General features: G+C 37.1%; 1 protein-coding gene across 2 annotated transcripts in view; it reads left to right on the top strand.

Annotated features, from left to right (window-relative positions):
- Window positions 1-11,865: 11,865 nt before the first annotated feature.
- Window positions 11,866-17,701, top strand: part of MAGI3 (membrane associated guanylate kinase, WW and PDZ domain containing 3) — a 100,148-nt gene continuing 94,312 nt past the window's right edge. For both annotated transcript variants that reach the window (XM_008063294.1, XM_021715139.1), the window contains exon 1: window positions 11,866-11,984. The gene's annotated coding sequence lies outside the window, so the exon portion shown is untranslated. The remainder of the gene's footprint in view (window positions 11,985-17,701) is intronic.

Raw genomic sequence — 17,701 nt, 5'->3', positions numbered from 1 at the left:
TAAGTGCAGCTTTTGGTATTAAAAAACTCTTCATGCATATGGGTGTGGACAGTGAATCTCATCTCCTTTCTCTCCACTGCTACCATGAATGTAAATCGTCTCTCACCTGGACAATGGCCCTTGCCTTTTAACTACATGCTCCATAGCTATTCTTGGCCGTTGTACATTCTCTACACAATTTTAACTTTCTAACATGACAATCCAGTTTCCTTACTTCTTTACTTAAAAGCTCATCAAGTCCATTTCTTGACTACCTTTTTGCCTTATCTTGGTACCACTTGGCTCCTACCATTAGTAAATGAACTCTCTAGCTCCACAGATAGCAGGTAGCCTCTATTTAGCTGTTCAAACGTCTGAAAAGGTAGTGGGTGGGGAGGGAACTAGAGCAATGGCAGCTATATTGTGGGAGCTTTATCTCTGTTTCCTTTGAATTTTTGTGTCTTCTGTTCCTAGACATTGGGAAGTTTTGCCCTCCCGTTGTTGGGAGTAGAGGTGATGGTTTTGTTTGGTTCCCTCTGCTTCAGAGTGAGCTGATGGTGAATTAGCAGGTCACTGCAGCAGCATATACATCTTTGGTCGTGTACCATTCCAATCTCAAAGTCACTGTGGTCTGCAGCTTTGAAGTAGATATGCCTGTGACATCACACCTCCTACTTGAGAACTTTGGACAGAAGAAAAATGGCCAGTGAACTTGGCCAGTGAGTCCCACCTTCAGCCCTGCCATGCCCTTTCATAGCTTGTGTAAACCAGGGGTGTCAATGGGGGCCTTCTGAGTACTTTCTACTCAGAATCTGCAAAATGTGCTGGACTTTTGAGCTAGCAAGTGGTATGTCAGCTTCTGGCATTCCCTCGATGGTGGTCCAAATTGTTTTGTATTTTTGAAGTTGATAAAGTTTTAAGGAGATTAACTTTTTTCCCTATTTTTTGACTATTTCTCCTCATTTTGTTCTGTGTTGGAGAGGGGGCTTTTTGTAAAAGTGACTTACATTACTGTGTTGACTAGAAGAGGCTCTTCCATTTCTTGAACTGACATTATGAATAATCACATTTTGAAGAATAAGTTTCGAAATTCTTGTAAATGCGTCATTGATTAAACATAGAGATTAGAAATAGAAATGGGAAATACCTAAATTAGTTTGTTTGTTCAATGAATGCTGACTCCCTGGGGTTATTGATGGTGCAATAAAGTGTCTAGGAGCTTTATGTACTTTTGAAAATTTCTAGGGGTTAGTATATAATTTTAAAAACTATCAGAGAAAAGGAGTCTATTAAATTGTTCTTTTAATAGTGGTTAATAGTATCAGTCTACTGCCTGAACCCAGAGTTTGAGATTGTTGACATAATGAAGCCTCTTAAAACACAGTATGAATTCTCTAATGGTCGTCTTTTTTGGATCAGTGTTCCCCTTCAATTGTTTCTCTAACAGTTGTTGTATTGAAATATCAGTAATAGATCTTCCACCTGAAGTCTTGGACATTCTGTTGAAGCACATAACTTTTATTTGCAAAGATTGTTGAACCTGGTTTTTCTGTTTTCAGTGAAAATGACAGGGCACAATAGTTGGCTTTGTACTCTACTGTCAAAAGGATGAAGCATTAATACTATAACTCAGTTTTTGGTGTGCCAACCGGACATTGGTTATATGGCATTATGACTGGTTTGCTAATGATTCCTGACATCAGTGTTACAAAGAAAACATTGTAACTAGCCTTAAGGTAGCACTTTTTAAAAACTGTTTTTCTTTGAGCATGGAAAATTCACATAATCTCTAAATCTACATAATCCCATCAAAAGTTTGGGGGAAAACCGGCCCAGTTTTGATTATTTATTATTATTCTGTTCTGCTAGGAAGGTTCCATCTTATTTTGATCTTCCTGATATATGACTTTTTAAGGAAAATTACAGTGATTTTTTTTGTGTGTCTTGTCTAAAATGATGATTTTCATCTGCTTTTTCTTTTTTTTTTTAATTTTAATCAGTATTTTCATCTACTTTTTCAAAGGTAGTTTTAGTTTTTTAGCGAATCCATTGAGAGTTTCAGTTAAAAGAGAAATGGGGGGGCAACCCCTTTGGGTCCCTCCCATTGTGGGAGCTTTTCTGTCCTCTCAATAAATTCTGCTTTCTTTAAAAAAAAAAAAAAAAGGGGGGAGAAATGGCTGCCATTTAACCTAGGTGTGGTACAGATGATTCTTAAATGACTAAAGAAAAATCTACACAAATGATCTTGTCTTTCATAAAGAACCTGTAAATTTTTTGTCATAGCATACATTATGTCAGGCTTTGTTTTCTACTAATGACCTTTGAAAGGCACCGTTCAAAAAAATATAGTTTCTGATTTATAAAAGTTTTTCTCATTATAATAATATATTTTCACTGTAAAAATTTGAAAATATAAAAACTGTGAAAAAAATTAAGTTTTAAAAGTTTTAAGATATATACTTCCATGATACCTTAAGTTTTGTTAAGTGTTTAAGTGCAAATTTATATATGTCTCTTACATTTTTATTTGCATATTCTCTGACATATTTTAATTTGAGTTTACCCTGAATATTTTATTTTGTAATCTACTTTTTTTTGTTTAAAATATATCATTTCCATACGACCCAGCAATCCCCCTCCTGGGAATATACCCAGAGGAACCTAAATCACTCTACAGAAAAGATACCTGCACACGCATGTTTATTGCAGCACTATTTACAATAGCAAAAACATGGAACCAACCATGCTGCTCATCAAAACTGGAATGAATAATAAAAGTGGTACGTATACACAATGGAATATTATGCAGCCATAAAGAAGAACAAAAGTATGGACTTCGCAGCAACTTAACTGGACTTAGAGTTTATAATACTCAGTGATTTATATCACAGAAACAAAGAACTGAGTGCCACATGTTCTCACTCATACGCAGACCCTGAATATTTACCATAATACTATACGAAAGGGATTGAAAGTAGCCAGAAACAGCCAGGGGAGGGGTGGGGATGAGCACATAACATCCATAAGGGTACCTGATCTCAAACCAGGCAGAGTGGGATAAAAGGGAGGTCCAAACTTTACCAATATGATGACCACTTGTATATCTAATCCTGAATGGTATCCCATATCTTTAAAATTAAAAAAGTAAAATAAAATATATTGTGAACATTTGACAACATTATTATCATCATCATAGCATTACTTTTAATCATACTGTTTATTGAAAGGATGTCTGTGTCTTTGAGGGTTATAATAAAAGTATTTTTCTAAGACAAGTAAAAACTCAATCAGCATAGCAATCACATTATTTGAAATGTCGTTTTTGCGTGTTTAAGACAAGGGCTTCTTCAGCATTATGCTAGCTATTTGGGGGGATACAGAGACAAATGAAATCTACTTCCTGACTTCACACATACTTAAGATATAGCGAGGGAGGCAGGCATGTACTTCATGTTCTTTGGCGAGAACTAGTGGGGAGGAGAGATGGAAACAAGACCTAGTTAATGGGACTCTGAAGTTCTGCCTGGATCTTGGCTTCAAAGAGCAGGTAGACATAACAGTCTTTGTATGTACACAGAACTGTGGGGCATCCAGTAGAACAGACACAAAACTGAAACCAGCAGGGGATATAGTTGGGTATGGAGATAGAATGGTAGAGTTGGGTGTTAACCAACTTGTGTAGTTGCCTCAGAAATGAGAACAAATATGTAGCTACAATAGTATTTTCCTCTGAGTACCAGTTCGTTTTCTTTACAACTCTGATCCCTGGCCATATGTCTGAGAGTTTTTAAGAGAAATGATTATTTGTAAATACATTGTACATGGAAACATTTGCTTTATTTAAGCAGATAAAAATCATACAAATTAAAATGTATGTATAGCATGATGGATTTCATTTGTATATAATTTGGATATGCTGAAGCAATTTTGATGCTGCGTAAGCTGGAATTTTGCATCTAAAGTGTTAGACTTTTAGGAATGGATACTCTTAGTTTGGTAGGTGTATAGGTTGGATTTTTTTCTGATGTGTAGACTCCCTAACTCAAAGAGTTCTTTCTCTGGCTATGATTCCAATTCTTCTGACTATAAATGCACTAAAAAATAGTAAAGGAAGGAGGCAGAGAAAGAATGAAAGAAAAGCAGAAGCGAGAAGAGAAAACCTTTCTAGGAATGTATAGGGGTTGAACCAGGTGTGCAACAGCAGACTTGACCTTAAGATGTCTGCAATGTGTAGGAAATTGATGAAATCTGACCGACGTATTTATGGTGGTTGCTTCCAGGAACCTATGAAGGATGGACACTTCTCCATTTTAACATGTCTATTGCCATAATTTGTAATATAGACAAAGAATATGGCCTCTGTTAGCAAGAGACTTTCTCCTGATAGGTGAGATGGCTGCAGTATTATGCAGATGATAGCAGCATTGCTTAATTTCTTCAGTCTGTATTTCTGCAGACTGTATCTTGGAAAATTGACTTGTTTTAAAAACTGAAATGGCTTGGGAAATTCCAGAGTATTTAATGCTTTTCACACTTGGGAATGGGAAAAAATTTAATTATATAAATTATTTTAAAAATTAATTAAGTTACTGCTTGCCTATAATGAGAGTGGCATACATAGAGATGTATGTAGCTCTGGGCCTTCTAAGTTGATAACCTTGGGTATATTCTTGTAAATAGGAGACAGAACAGAAATAAAGAGATAGCATTTGAACACAAATGTGGAATATAGAGGTGGCCAGAAAGAATATGCTTATAGTAATTAGCTTATAGCAATTATGAAGGGTTTGATGTTAGATCTGAGTTAGTGGAGTTCTTTTTTCTTTTTTCGCTCTGTCAACCAGGCTGGAGGGCAGTGGCATGCTCATGGCCACAGCAGCCTCGACCTGCTGGGCTCAGGCAATCCTTCTGCCTTCCAAGTAGCTGAAAATACACATGTGCACCACCATGCCTGGCTAATTTTTTTACTTATTGTAGAGCCGAAGTTTTGCCAAGTTACCCAGGCTATTCTTTAAGCCATGAGTTCAGGCAATCCTCTCACCTCTGCCTCCCAAAGTACTGGGATTACAGGCGTGAGCCACCTGTGCCTGATCTGGATGTTCTTTTAATTACAGTTACAAGTTTGTGCTTAACTCATGAGTCCCTGGAACTTATGCGACCTAAGAGCCAGCTGTCCTGGATTGCTGTCAGTTTCTTAACCACTGTGTTCTTTTCCACCTCAGATAAGTGCCTGCATGTGTTCTGCTGTCTCTACCGACATCCTCTTTTTGCCTAGCTGTCTTCTTTCTGCCTTCATGTTTCAGCTCCTGTGGCACTTAGTGAAGTGTTCCCACAACCCCAGACTTAAGATCTAGGTCATAGATTCCCGCAGCGCTCTGTACAGTAGTCCCCCTTTTATCCTTGGGGGAGATGTTCCTGGATCCCAGTGGATGCCTAGAACCACAGATGGAACCAAATCCTGCATATACTGTGTTTCTGGATCTGATAACTCAGGCAGCTACTGAGTGACTAATGGACAGATAGTGGATACAGGGATGATACATCTGGACCAAGGGATGAGTCACATCTCAGGCAGGATGGAGCAGGAGAATGTGAGACTTCATTGCATCACTCAGCATGGCGCACAATTTAAAACTTAGGAGTTGTATTTCTGGAATTTTCGATGTAATTTTTATTTTGGACCACAGTTGACCTTGGATTAGGGAGGACTACTGTACTTCTCTTTATAATGTTCCTGTGTTTGGAATTTCTTCTTCAATGATTACCTTCCCTGTAAGACTTTAGGGTCCCTTTGGGCTCACTTGCATTCACTGCCTTATCCCCAAGTGCCTACTCCTCAGAACTCAGAAATGACTAGATGTGACTATTTCATGGAAACACTCTATACCCAGTGGAGCCAGAAGACAATAGATTTGAATGGTTAACTTAGCCATATTTTCTATTTTAGGCCAGATACCATTTTGTGAATATTTTTTAATACGTTAATAAAGAACAATTTGAGGAATTTGAATATAAAGTAATAATTAAAACTTACTTTTAAAGACTAATAGGGCATACTTCTTTAATAAAGAATTGAAGAATTTATTTTAGCATTTTCACAGTTAAAATAAAATCTATTTCATTGTTGAAGAAACACAATTTAGATAAAACTATATATAAACTATTAAAGAGTGTTGTATCAGTTAAGAGAGTATCGTCTTCCTAAATTTCATGTATTCAAGGAGAGGGTCAAATGAACAATTAAAAATGCAAAATAAAATCGATTCACTCATTCTATGTGCTAGATACTGGAACTAAATCTGCAAAAAACAAACCATTGCCTTTGCCCTCAGATAGCTTACAAACATTTATGTTTAACAGTGTATAAGGTGTTTTGAATAACTTTTCTGCCATAAATTTTTTTATGATGGAATATATAGATATTGATTACCTAGAATAGCCTGTAAATACCATTTAGTTTCACAGACAAGTGGATTACAATTTTGTTTTGTTTTAGGGACCCCCTGCTTTGGCCAAGAAGCCAGTTGACATTAGGCGGATTTCACCACTTTCACAGACCCTTCCCTTACTGCCGAAGAACTCATGAGGCAGAGGAAGCAGTAAGAAGAATTGCTATTCCGAGTCTTGATCTAATGGAGAGCTCTAGTTGGTCATGTTAGTTGTGTTGAACTAGTTAAGTTATATTGAGCAGTTTATTGGGGAAAATAACCAAGTTGTCTTATAGACATAACAGTAAGGAAGAGAACTGGAACATAGTTATGCCCATCCTTTGCCTTTGAGGAAAACAGTTTTGAAAGCTTAAAGCACCTATAGGTGTGATCCCAAGGCTAGAGATTTCTAAAAGAAAAATGATGTGTAGAAATGCTTATTGGTCTACAGAATGCTGTGAGCAGCTCAGGTTTCCTAAAGGATGTGTATGATTTATAGATGAATGGAGCACATAATCATTTATTCAGTGCTAAGGAAACTTTTAAAAAAATAAATATCTAAGAATTTTCAAAGACCAAAGCTCAAAAGAAGTAAGATGCTTAAGAGAACACAAAGAGCTTTTAAGGTTGTGTTTGGAGCAAGAATATCAAGAGGAAAGAGACAAGCTCACCATCTGAGGAAGATAAGCTTAATGTGAGCTGTTTACAGGCAGAAATCAGGCTTATGTCATTCTAACTTTGCTTCTATAATCTTTAAATTGCAGAATTACCTCTCTAACAGTAGGAAGTAAAAAGAAACAACCTGAAACAGGGAAAATTAAGCCAAAGAAAAGATAAGAAGATAGTAAGAGTGTCATTCATTTGAAATGAGTTTAGGATTTTGGGATTCATATGAGTTGTCTCGCAGAAGTTGATGGGACTAACATATGATCTCAGGGTTATTGTCGGTATTTTCTGCAGAATCACCGAGAATGTGGGAAATACCAGGAAACTAGAGAGAGACAAATGCCCACTTTCCAAAAAGGAGTAAAGTATATTATGAAAACTCAAGTCCGGTTCTCTAACTTAAATTATGGCAGAACTTGAAGAGATTGTGAAAAAGTGAAATACTATGTTTAGAAGAGAATGGGATGATCACCATAAACCAATGTGAATTTTTAAGAACAAGACATGCCAAACGACCTTATTTTTTTTTAATTTTATAATTGTAAAATATTGCTACTGTATTAGAGAATAGTAATTTTTTTTCTTGAGTCAGAGTCTCACTCTGTTGCCCAGCTGAAGTACAGTGACACAGTCACAGCTACCACATACTGGACCTGCTGGGCTCAAGAGATCCTTCAGCCTTAGCCTCGCAAGTAGCCAGAACTACAGGTGCATGCCACCATGTCCAGCTGATTTTTTTATTTTATTGTAGAGAGGAGGTCTCACCAAGTTGCCCAGGCTGGTCTCAAACCCCTGGGCTCAGACAATCCTCTCATCTCTGCCTCCCAAAGTGCTGGGATTACAAGCATGAACTACAACATCTGGCTAGTAAAGACACTTTTTTTTTTTTTTTTAATTGGAGTCTCACTCTGTCGCCCAGACTGGAGTGCAGTGGCCGCTCCTGGCCACTGCAGCCTTGACCTGCTGGGCTCCGGCGATCCTTCCGCCTCAGCCTTCCAAGTAGCTGGAACTACAGGCGCGAGCTACCATGCCTGGCTAATATTTTGATTTATTGTAGAGATGAGGTCTTGCTGCCCAGGCGAGTCTCGAACCCATGGGCTCAGGCAAGCCTGGCTAATTTTTCAAAATTTATTGTAGAGATGAGGTCTCACCTTGTTGCCCAGACTGGTCTCAAACCCGCGGACTCAGGTAATCCTCTCCCCTTGGCCTCCCAAAGTGCTGGGATTACAGGCTTGAGCCACTGCACCCGGCCCATAAAGACACTTTTTATCTTGACTTTAGCCAAGTGATTGAAGAAGTTTCCTCAACTATTTTTGTGGAAAAGATACTGAAATGTTGGTAGTCAGATTTCAGCTGCTTACATGGGCACACCCATGCCAGCATGCCCAGGTTTTATCTAAGTAATAGTCAGTTATGTTACAACTGATTCCTCTAAGAGAACTGGTGGTAATTTGCATATATTCAGAAAGTATAATCTGTAATTGTGAGTTCCTTTGACTAAGGATTTGTATGTTGAAACTTGAGTGCCTGGATTTTTTTCGTATGATTGAGATTTCAGTTATAGACTTTTTTCCCACCCAAGCTGTATTTGTAAGATACATACATGTATTTTTAAGTGTCATAAATCACCTTGACTTATAAATTGTGTAGAAGTCAAGGAATACTATTAGCGCTTTACAGGAAAGTTATACTATATCTTATAATATATAAAGAATGCTAACATTGTAAGAAATCATTTATTTAATAACAACTACATTAGTTCAATTAGGGTATGTTTTTCATACCCTTGAAAATGTAGTTTCTGAAAACTATCCCTGAACAAAAGACAGAACTTCATATACCACTTGATAATCTAGATAGACTGAGCACTGTCTGTTTGAGTTCATGTTTTTCTTAGCCTTCTGGTAATCCCACAGTCAGCTGCCTATTTAGGATATTTTTACTTTTTATATTACAAATTTCCTGGAAGTATATCAAAGAGGGAACCATAATATTCTGTCCCCTTAGGAAAGTTTTTTGGTTTCCTGAGACACAGAAGTCCCCTGATGACTGCTTCATCCGACATATTTTATTAATTGTTAATCTTAAAGAATGCCAACCCATACTTATTGAAATATCTAATTGATATTTCATTGATGCTTATAATATTTTGTCTCTAGCCTCAAGAAGTATAATGACTTTTTTGAATAGTTGCACATCTTAAATAAAATATCACACTTAAAAAATTGTCCCTCTTCCCTTTGCAACTGTTCATCTCAGTGTTACACCCAGATTCCCATTAGAGGTAGAGGGTGAAAACAGAGAGCAGCTCCACCCCCAGTAATTTTAGGTGTTATTCTTTAAGTCTAGCCTTTTCTGCCTTAACTCTCAGTCTTAAGATCTTGTAGGCCTTAAAACAATAATTGTGTTGTTTTAACCATTTTCCCTTAAGAGCCCCATTATGCTGTAATTTGTGATTTATTTTATTGTGGTTTTGTCCTTTATATCACATTTAATGGCTGTTATTTTTATAGATTGAAATCTAGTCTGAATTTTTAGCATTTTATAGTTATCTCTGTAAGTTATACTATATCTTATAATAAAACTTCAGATTTTAAAAAAGCATTGATTCATACTTTTTAAATTATACATTATTATTTTCATCCAAATTGAGTATTTTCCTGAAAATGTGTTACATAGCTTTTTTAAAATATATACTGGAGCCTACATTTTGTTTTTAAGTTGGAAAAAAACAATGTTGCATTCTCTGTCCATTCAAAAACCCTAACCAAACTTCCCCAGATAGAACAAAACACCGTTAAGCAACTATTTGGCAATCCACCAAAACTTTCATATAATATTTACAAAGCATTTGAGACATCTCCCTAATTTTTAAAATACTATATGAACTATTATTGGGTATATTTTTGTTCAATAAGCAATGACTATACAGTATTGATTATAACTTAGGTTTTTCTTCTGTCTAGCAATGGGCAAGTATCATAAATAACAAATGAAATAATATGATTTTTTCTAAATTAGACTTGGGTTAGCAGGACTCCTAGATGCCTGACAAAAACAACTTCTGGGACCAGTGGTTCTTCCACATTCTTTCCCATAAATATCTTTCAGTTTTTTTTCTTTTGTCATTTTTCATCCCCTCCTTCCCTTGGCACCTATTTTTGGCAAGGCAAAATAAGGACTTTTTTTGGTTTGTGTTTGTTAGTGGAGAATCTGAATGTTCTCTCAGAACTTAAGAGACACTCTGATTTTCTGCTTATGTTAAACACCCTTTTACATAGGTTTTGTTTATTTATACGTGTGAGAAAAGAGCAAAAGAGGGAATTAGAAATGTAATATTGTGGAACAGTAGTTAAAAGAATGACTTGATTTGTAGTATTTGGTCTATCTAACCTTATAAGTATGTTGCTCCAAATAAAACAAAAAGTATACTTTAATCAGCTAGTCATTTCTTACTCAATAAGATAATCCATTTTGTTAATAAGTCATTTCTTACTCAATAAGATAATCCATCTTTTTTAAATACCGGGAGTCTTGTCTACTGAACAGTGTTTGGACTACTTTGATTTTCATTTGAACTTTAACCCTTACTGCAAATTCACTGCTATCAGATTTCTGGAATCCCCTGTATTTCTGCTTAATATTTCTTTGAGAGCCCTAATATTCTTCTGTTTATCCCCCATTGCCCCATAAGTAACAGAAGTTCTTTGACTCTCTTATTTATTCACATTGTATCTAAGAGTCAAGCAAGTGGACAGAAAATGCTTGTTCAATATCACGATAGACAGAAGACCCTGAGGTAGGGCCAGTTTGGCCTTTTCCACAATCAGAAAGATGGCCAAGCATCAATGGAGCATAGTTTGAGAGGGGGAAGAGTGAACGAGTTAGAGTTAGAGATGGCCAGAAACCAGAACATGTAGGGCCTTCTCTGTCTGCCCTGGACAGTTTTTATTTTATTCCAAGTACAACAAGACGTTATTGGGGGGGGGAAGGAGTCCTAAGCAGATAAATAATTATCGGGTTTATGTTTTAAATCTCACACTGGCTGTGTGTGAGTGGTGGGACAGGAAGGAGGCAGTAATGGATGCCCGTGAGGAGGCTGGTATAGAATTTCAGATGAGAAGTGCTGGTGGCTTAGTTAGGCTGATGGCCTAAATGGAGAAAAGTGGAATATGTTTTGAAGGCAGAACGTACAAAAATTGTTAATGAATTGGATCTAGGGGATAGAAGTGAAAAGGGGAAATCAAAGATGACTCCTAGATTTGGGGATTGTTCTATAGGTTGATAGTACAGGGGAAACGGGGGAGGAGAACAGTGGGGGAGGGGAGAATTAAGAGTTATGTTTTGGCTATCTGAAATTTGAGGTGCTTATTTGATTTCTAAGTACATCTGCAATGTACAAGTATATGGATGAACTTGATGAGTTTGGAACTTGGTAGAGATAAGTCAGGGATGGAGATAAGATATGAATCTAGAAGTCATCATTATATAGATGTTATTTAAAGCCCTGGGACTAAGTGAAATTACCTTGAATTTTTTTACATTCTCTGACTTGTACCTTTACCCTATTCTCCCATGCAAAATTATACCAACGTTATATTGCAGGTATGTATTTTAATATAGTACCTATAATAATTTGATGTTAGTTATCTTCTTTTTAGGAAAATATTTCTGATTACTTTTTCCTATTTATAGTTATATGGCTTAAGAATATTCAGTCACTAGCTTCTGTATTTAACTGGACATCTAACAATTATATGTTTTATTTTCTGTTTTTTTTTGTTGTTGTTATAGGCAAAGTCATTAATAAGGATTTGCGACATTACCTGAGTCTTCAGTTTCAAAAAGGATCAGTTGACCACAAACTGCAGCAAGTGATCCGAGATAATCTCTACTTGAGAACCATTCCATGTAAGTGTGTGATGCAATAAAAGAAATGAGGCAGAAATACCCTTACTTAACTAATTAAACATGTAGAATTCAGTAGAGTGTCTCATGAAATTGTGAAAACTAAGTTGAGGACAAGAATGCAGTAAAAATTGAATAAAGAGAAAAATTTCAGAACGTTTGTAAAAGTAGAAAAGTTGGAAGATTCTATATTGTCAAATACAGTGATGAATAGAATTTAAGAACATATATTTACATGTTGTTAATTAGATTTTATTCCTATAAATCAATTTCTGAAACCTGTGCAGTAAGAAGACATAGCTTACAATGCCCTGCACATCAAGAACATGTATTTTATTAGAACATTACTAGTTTTAAAATTTGCCCCTTCCCCAGTGAAAAACAAAAGTAAAAAAGAAGAAACATGCTTTACCTCCTTTCTGGAAATTCATTTTGAATTTTTATCTAGATGTTGGTGGATCTATCCCAGTCCTAATAGTTTTCAGAGAACCTGGCTATTGTACTAATGGTGCTTTTTAAAAAACACATGGCCAAGTAGGGTGGCTCACGCCTGTAGTCTTAGCATTTTTGCAAGGTTGAGATGGGAGAATCACTTGAGGCCAAGAATTTGAGACCAGCCTGCACATCATAATGAGATCCTGTGTCTAAAAATAATTTAAAAATTAAAACTAATTGGCCAGCACAGTATGCTTGCCTGTAGTCCTAGCTACTTGGGAGAGGCTGAGGTGAAAGGATCGCTTGAGCCCAGGAGTTCGGGGCTGCAGTGAGCTATGATTGTGCCACTGTGCTCTAGCCAGGGTGACAGAGTGAAATCCTGCCTCTTTAAAAAAAAAAAAAAAAAAAGCACATAACAAGAAGTCATATACAGTATGCTTAAATTTTTACTTTAGTTAGTGCAGGTTTAGGGAAAAAGTAAAAGCAATATAAAGCTTTGTTTTCCTTTACAAAATATTTGTAACTCCTTGTGGGTACTAGCATTCTTTTTTTTTTTTTTTTTTGGTACTAGCATTCTTAATGAAATAGGTAAGGTAAAATAGGGAAGCAAGACAGAACTGAGGCAAAGCATATTGATCATATCAATAAATATAAGGAATGTCTGTAAAACAAAGAGATTCAGAAACTTTAAAAATAAAAAAAGGAAAAAGATATGACAGAAAAATACAAATTAGAAAAAAGGCAGGCCAGGCGCAGTGGTTCAAGTAATCCCAGCACTTTGGAAGGCCGAGGAGAAAGGATTGCCTGAGCCCATGGGTTCGAGAACTGCCTGGGCAACTTGGTAAGCCCTCATCTCTACAAGATATGGAAAAATTAACTAGGCGAGGTAGCGCACACCCATAGTTCCGGCTACTTGGAAGGCTGAGGTAGAATTCTTGATTTCTTTTTCTTGATGTTTAATGTTTTACAACGTTCAATCTATCAACAAGCCTCCCTCGTTATGCTTTTTAAATACCTCTCCCTCTGTATTACTTGGATCATTTTTCTTCTCTTTCCTTTAAACTAACAAACAATGAAAACAAATAACATTATGTTGTAGCCTCCACCTAGCTAAAATTGAGTTCAGAATCGTGACACTAACATCTTACGAGCTGCTTTATTTGGGCAAGCTACTTCATGAAGTCCCTGAGCCTCAGAATCTCCAGATGTAAAATGAGAGTAACAAGACTGGCCTTATATGGTTGTTATTAGAATTAAAAGGAGAATGTGACTGTTAAGTACTTGACTGAGAGCAGGCTTTCTGCAGGGTTGTCTTTTCACCCATTCTGACTGGATCCCCTGCTCTCATGTCTCAAGTCAGTCCGCCTTTACAGTACACGTCTGGTTCTTACCCATCTCTCGTTTGGCCTTCAAAGACTCCCATTGACTGCAAGATAAAGTTCAGGCTCTTTAGCATTGTATAAAATATCTTTTCTTTTAAAATCGGACTCCTTATCTATTATTTCCTCCTCCTGCAAGTCTCCCATGTCAGATTTCAGGATTGCAACTCCTGCCTTTTTTTTGAGTTGGAGTCTCACTCTGTCGCCCAGGAGGCTAGAGTGCAGTGGCATACTCTTGGCCACCCCAGTGTTGACCTGCTGGGCTCAGGAGATCCTTCTGCCTCAGCCTTCTAAGTAGTTGTAGTTGGAACTATAGGTGCACGCTACCACGCCCAGCTAATTTTTCCATGTATTGTAGAGATGAGTTCTCACCAGGTTGCCAAGGCTTTTCCCAAACCCGTGCGCTCAGGCAATCCTCTCACCGTGGCCTACCAGAGTGCTGGAATTACAGGCTTGAGCTACCGCGCCCGGCCTGCCTTTTTTCTGATTTGTATTTTTTCTGTCATATCTTTGTCCATCTTTTTATTTTTAAAGTTTCTGAATCTCTGTTTTACAGACATTCCTTATATTTATTGTTGTGATCAATCTGCTTAGCCTCAGTTCTGTCTTACTTTCCTGTCTTACCATATGTAAGTCTTTACATAAAAAGCTTTTCACTGTGTAGCCTGTTTTATTTGACTTCTCTCCTTTTAGAAATGTTTGTCTTTATTCGAATGGCTACCTTTATGCTCTTTGTTCCCCTTTCCCCCCTTTTGCTATTGTTTCTCCTATGATTAATGTTAAAATTATCAAGTCATCTCTTCTTTGTCCTTCCTTCCCTTTTCCCCATCATCTGACTGGAAGTAATATCTTTTTACTACAAACATATATAAGGTAATCAGTCAGTAAGCTTATTCTACTCTGCATAAGCTTTCCTCATTCATACGCTTTTCTTTTTTAAAGTTAAGCTGTATCTATACTGACAACGTAAACTACTGTCACATTATTGTACTCTCCCCTTTATAATTACTATTTACTGTCTATTCTGTGGGTAAATTCATGTTTAATCTAACCACCAGTCCTGATGTAGTTTTGTTTTTTTCCCCCAGTAATTATGGTTGTCTAAAGCTTGTTCTCTACTAGATTTCCCAGGAAAGGCTCACAGGATCCTCCTAGCAGTTTGTGGCCTTTACATGTTGATGTTTGGATGGATATGCAATTTTTGGCTCATATTTTGTTTCCTTGACTATCTTAAATATGTTAGTCAATTTTCTTACTGTATTCTGGCATAAAGCATTGCTCTTAAAAAGTTTGATAATAGTCTAATTTTTATCCCCTTTTGAGTAACTTGGTATCTTACTTGCATGAGGTTATCCTTTTATCTCAGGATAACGTTCTTAGTTTCCTAGCTCTGGAGCTTCCTCTTCCTTTGTTAAAACAAGGTAATGAAAATATGTACTTGTACTTTCTAAGATACGTCTTTTTTACTGCCCTCTGCCACTTTTACTTGGATTTTCTTTTTAATTTACTGTTATTGTCCCAGTTTTGCAGTTTCCTCAATGTGAGGTTTTGTCCTAGAAAGGAGCTAAAGTTTATTTAGTTTTAGCTCATAGGGTCCAAGAAGCTGCAGCTCTTTCAGATCTTCATAGAACCTGTTATACTTAACTCAAAAATTAAAGTGTCCAACAGCCCCACTAGGAAATTAGAAGCAATGACACACCAGTAGCAGTTAGTGTACTGAATGGTCACATCTGGTCTCTAAATATCATTCTTTCTAAAAAATCATTCTATCTTGGAGAAAATTCTGATTTTAGGTCTAGGGCGAGGAAAGTATAAGATGAGCTTTGGAACATCTAAGTATACCAGAAAGTATATAAATGCTTTAAAAAGTATAGAAACAGGCGGGCTCGGTGGCTCAGCCTGTAATCCTGCACCTTTGGGAGGCTGAGGTGAATGGATTGCCTGATCCCGCGGGTTCGAGACCCGCCTGGGCAGCGAGACCTCATCTCTACAACAAATCAAAAAAATCAGCTGGGCATGGTAGTGCGCGCCTGTAATTCCGGCTACTTGGAAGGCTGAGGCAGAAGGATCGCCGGAGCCCAGCAGGTCGAGGCTGCGGTGGTCGGGAGCGGCCACTGCACTCCAGTCTGGGTGACAGAGTGAGACTCCCAACTCAAAAAAAAAAAAAAAAAAAAATAATATATAGAAACATGTCAAAAGGAAATAGAAGCCATCTAGAAGGAGTGCTCACTGACCAAAAAAAAAAATCGAACGCAATTTGAATGACAAAAGAGAGGGAGAGAGGGAGACACTGCTGTTGATAGATACTGGATTGTAGGTAGAACAGGATTATGACCCCTTAAAAAAAAAAAAAGGAGACTACACACAAAGGAATCCTATAATTTCTTCAACTTGCTATGTAGATGCACTCTCTAGACCACAGTATAGGAAGGGAGAACCCAGGCAGAGTATAGTGGACCCAAATTTGTGAGGACAAAAATCTGAATTCAAGAAGTTTGAGGTGTCTGGAATTTGCAGGACAGAGTGTCAGAGAAGAGAACACTGTGAAGAAAAAGAGTTAAGCAATCTGCAAGGGCACCTTCTTTAGTCTGTTGCTGAATACTAAGCTGATAATGTATAGGGCTAGACTTCACAAGGCCAGATAAAAAAACTCTCAGGGAACTGTCAGGTTAACAATTCCCAGAGCTTACACAGGGCAAGGAGACACTTAAGTTCTAATCAGCATGAGTGGAGAAATCCCATAAGGGTCCTGCCTTACTAGCAGGGCTAAAATAGCCATAGATTAAGCTCCTTTAGGCCTACTTTAACAAAGATTAATTAAGCAAGCCCCCAAAGGCTCAAGTGGATGGATATACATGCAACTTAACTATTAGAAAGGAAGGAGAGAAGGGGGGAGGGGAGAAGGGGGAGGAGACAAAAAGGGAGGTAAGGAAGGAATCAACACTTCTTAAAGGAAGACAACAATGGAGAGACTGAATAACAGTATTCACAATGTCCAGGATTTAATAAAAAATTACTAGACATGCAAAACAGGAAAACGTGACCCATAATCAAAAGAAAAATCAGCTGATAGAATAAAGAAACAGAAATGACACAGATGATAGCATTATTATACCAGGAATTTTGGAGTTATTATAAATATGCCCAAGAATATAAAGGGCAGTATCAACATAATTAAGAGAAAATGAAATATATAAAAAAGAACTAAGTGGAACTTTAAAAATTCACTGAATCCACTTAACAGCAGTGTAAAAATTATAGAAGAAAAGATCATATAAAAAAATAAAAGAATAAAATCAGTAAACTTGAACACATAGCAATATCAACTCATCAAACTGAAGCATAGAGAAGAAAAAGACTGAAAGAGTGACCCTTTTTTTTTGAGCAAATGTGTGTGTGCGCGCGCGCGCGAAAGAGAGAAAGAGAGAGAGAAAATTTCTGCTTCTGCAATGAAGTACCAATACCGTAACTAGTACTGGATTTACTCTCTTGTAAACAACCAGAAATTGGACAAGATACATGTAGCAGCTGTTTTCAGTCATTGAAACATAGGCAGAACAGAACAATTGTGCATTTATATTGAACTATGGAAAAATATCAAGCCAAAGTGAGGAAAGCAGAAAAAAATACTTGAAGAAATAGTATTTCTGAAATCTTTCCAAATTTGGTGGAAACTATAAACCCATAGATCAAAGAAAGAAGTTCAACAGACACCAAGCAGAAGAAACATAGAACCATACCCAGGCACATCAAAATCCAATTGCAGGTAACCAGTGATAAAGAAAATGATGTCAAGTACAGTGACATATACCTGTAGTCCCAGTTACATGGGAGGCCAAGGCAGGAGGATTGTTGGAGCCCAGGTCCAGCCTGGGCAACATAGTGAGAACCCATCTCTTAAAAAAT

Source organism: Carlito syrichta, unplaced genomic scaffold (assembly GCF_000164805.1).
Source record: "Carlito syrichta isolate Samal-C Ts95f unplaced genomic scaffold, Tarsius_syrichta-2.0.1 Scaffold306713, whole genome shotgun sequence".
Taxonomy (NCBI): domain Eukaryota; kingdom Metazoa; phylum Chordata; class Mammalia; order Primates; family Tarsiidae; genus Carlito; species Carlito syrichta.
This window is presented reverse-complemented; position numbering and strand designations above follow the sequence as displayed.